Raw genomic sequence first — 2,806 nt, forward strand, 5'->3', positions numbered from 1 at the left:
CCGTTTCTTTCATACAACTCCAATTTTCATGTGACCCACCACACCCTTCACAAGCCATAACCGAGACTGTTTTTGTCATTTCCAATTTTTTTATTTTTGAAGAAAGGGCCTCGATTTAGGCTTGTAAAGAAGTGCTTTCATCAACCTTATGGGCGCCCGGGGCAATAGATTTATTGCCTCGGGGGGTGTGCCATTGAAAATTGGTTTGAGCAATTTCCTCAATTTGGTTATATATTTCATGCGGGTGTCGATTACCTAAAAGTCCCCCGGAGCTAGAATCAAGTGGCTGCCTTGTGTGTGGCAACAATCCATTATAGAAAGTGGATACTTGTTGCCATATCGCAAGGCCGTGATGTGGACACTTGCGTAATAACTCCTTGAACCTTTCCCAAGTTTCATATAAGGATTCCCCGTCCTCTTGTGAATATGTATTAATTTCAGTCATTAATTTAGCCGTTTTAGCGGGAGGGAAATACTTATATAGAAATTTTTGGGCTAGTTCATCCAAGGTGTTTACCGATCCAGCTGGGAGGGCGTTGAGCCAAGCTTTCGCTCGGTCTTTTAGTGAGAAAGGAAACATTCGGAGGCGGATGGCGTCATTTGATGCTCCGTTGATCCGAAAGGTATCACATATTTCTAAGAAATTAGTGATATGTAGATGGGGATCCTCGTCCGCAAGCCCATGGAAGGTTGCGGAGTTTTGGAGCATTTGTATCAGATGCGGCCGAAGTTCGAAGTTATTAGCTTCAACATTCGGAGCATTGATAGCGGCGCCTAGGTTACCTACGGTAGGTCATAGATAATCCATGAGGGTACGTTGGTCCGCCATTGGAGGTGGATCACCCGAAACCTTCTCTTGTTTTTAGCTTTTAATCTTTTTCTGAGAAAGCGTTCGGGTTCTTCTAGAGGTTCTTTTATGTCCTTATTAGAACTGGAGCTCATACACTATGTAAGATTGGTTCCAAGTCCTGCAATAAAAACAGAAAAGAATGCTGGTCAGAAGGTTCAGCACGGCCCTGTGTTCAGTGAACACGGCCCGTGGTCGGAGTTACAGTGATTGTTTTCCAGATCCCAGTTACTGGAAGTTGGACACGGCCCCGTGTTGCACCGACACGGCCTCGTGGTCAGCCTTCTGTAACTTGGAAAACTAAAAACTGCCAGTAACGATGCTGGGCACGGCCCGTGTCCGACCAGGCACGGCCCGTGCTGAGCTCTGCAGAAGCTGAAAAACTAAGAAAATCCTAAAAATTAAAAAGAAGAATAAAAATATGATTAGGCCGTTGATTCCTAACTTTCTTAAAATCCTTGTGTCCTCGGCAGCGGTGCCAAAAACTTGATGCGTGTGTAGTCTAATATAATTTAGATATATAATTAAGCCCTTTTTACACTTTTAGCCAAGTTTTAAATTTATAAAACACGATATTCACTAACACTAAACACACATATGGGAAAGTGCACCCATCGTGGACGTAGTATAGTGTTGGTAAGATACCGAGGTCGTTCAAGGACACAAGAGCTTTTAATACCGGTTTATCCTCAACGTCTAATCAAATCAAAAGTTAGAAAAAATGTTTTTAACTAAGAAAATAAAACTAAGTAAATGCTGAAAAATAAAAATAAAATAAAAACAGATAGACAAGATGAATCACTTGGTTCCGACTCGTGTATTAGTATAACCTTTGATTATTTTCGCACTTTTGCACTTGTTTAAGAGATTATCTTAGTTATTGTAGTAGGCCCCTCTTTTGAAGGCGACGTTACCCTCAACCCAGTAGTTTGAGTCAGCAAGGATACAATCCTAAAGGGTTGGATTATTGGAAGATAATGAATTAAGTTATTAATGCAAATTATGGTAGGCCCCGCTTTTGGCGGTGACGTTACCCTCGGCTAAGTAGTCTGAGTCAGCAGGGATACAGTCCTAAATAGCCGGGTTATAGTATTAATAGTAGTTAACTTATGAGGGGGTCAAAGAGTTTGGATCCCCGCCATCCAATACCTATGGGCATTGAAGGAGATCCTACTAAATTTGACCCAGGTCCCTTGCAGGACCTCTAAACGCTGAACAAGGGCAAGACCCTTACCAAACCGTTCCCTTAACCCCCGACCAGGTAGCCAACATACCTCTATATAGACCGTGGAGATATGAATGGTGAAAATCTTTTATTTTATATAGACAGTAAAATAATGCCAAGACACCACGGACAAACGATAAGGAAAGATCACCTTCAGCATAAGCAACTAGTTATTAAAGTCATTAATACAAAACCAAATAAAAAGTGCAAAAGATTAAAAATAAAAAGTATTATACTAAACACTTGTCTTCACCAAGTGATGTAAGAGACTTAGGCAAACATGGCCTTGATTGTCAAGAACTCTTACTATCAATCTTGGATCCCGAGACGACTCACACACTCTACGATGGACAATGGATGATGTTGGTGGATGATGGTGTTATGGTGGTGGTGGGTGGTGGATGAAGTGTGAGAGAGGTGGTGTGCCAAGGGATGGATTGGAATGAAACCAAGCACTCCTATTTATAGGCTGAACAGAAGGCTGGGCACAGCCCCGTGTCCGCTGGACACGGCCCCGTGCCCGTCTGACACTATCTCTCTTCATTAATTGTAATTCGCAATTACAATTAATGCGCCTGCTGTACTTTCACCATGCCCCCGTGCTCACTGGACACGGCCCCGTGGTGGGCAATGGAAGCTTCTACAGGTTTGTCTTTTCTGCTGCTTCTTGGGCACGGCCCCGTGCTGGCTGAGCACGGGGCGTGTTCAGGCTTCTGTTTTCTCTTCTTTGCTTG

The 2,806-nt window shown here is 43.1% G+C and overlaps 1 non-coding gene across 1 annotated transcript; it reads left to right on the forward strand.

Moving 5' to 3' along the window:
- Positions 1-344: 344 nt before the first annotated feature.
- On the forward strand, positions 345-451 carry LOC118492663. The gene has a single exon (XR_004894666.1). It is a non-coding gene; the product is annotated as a small nucleolar RNA R71 (small nucleolar RNA).
- The last annotated feature ends 2,355 nt before the right edge of the window (positions 452-2,806 follow it).

Source organism: Helianthus annuus, chromosome 5 (assembly GCF_002127325.2).
Source record: "Helianthus annuus cultivar XRQ/B chromosome 5, HanXRQr2.0-SUNRISE, whole genome shotgun sequence".
Lineage (NCBI taxonomy): Eukaryota > Viridiplantae > Streptophyta > Magnoliopsida > Asterales > Asteraceae > Helianthus > Helianthus annuus.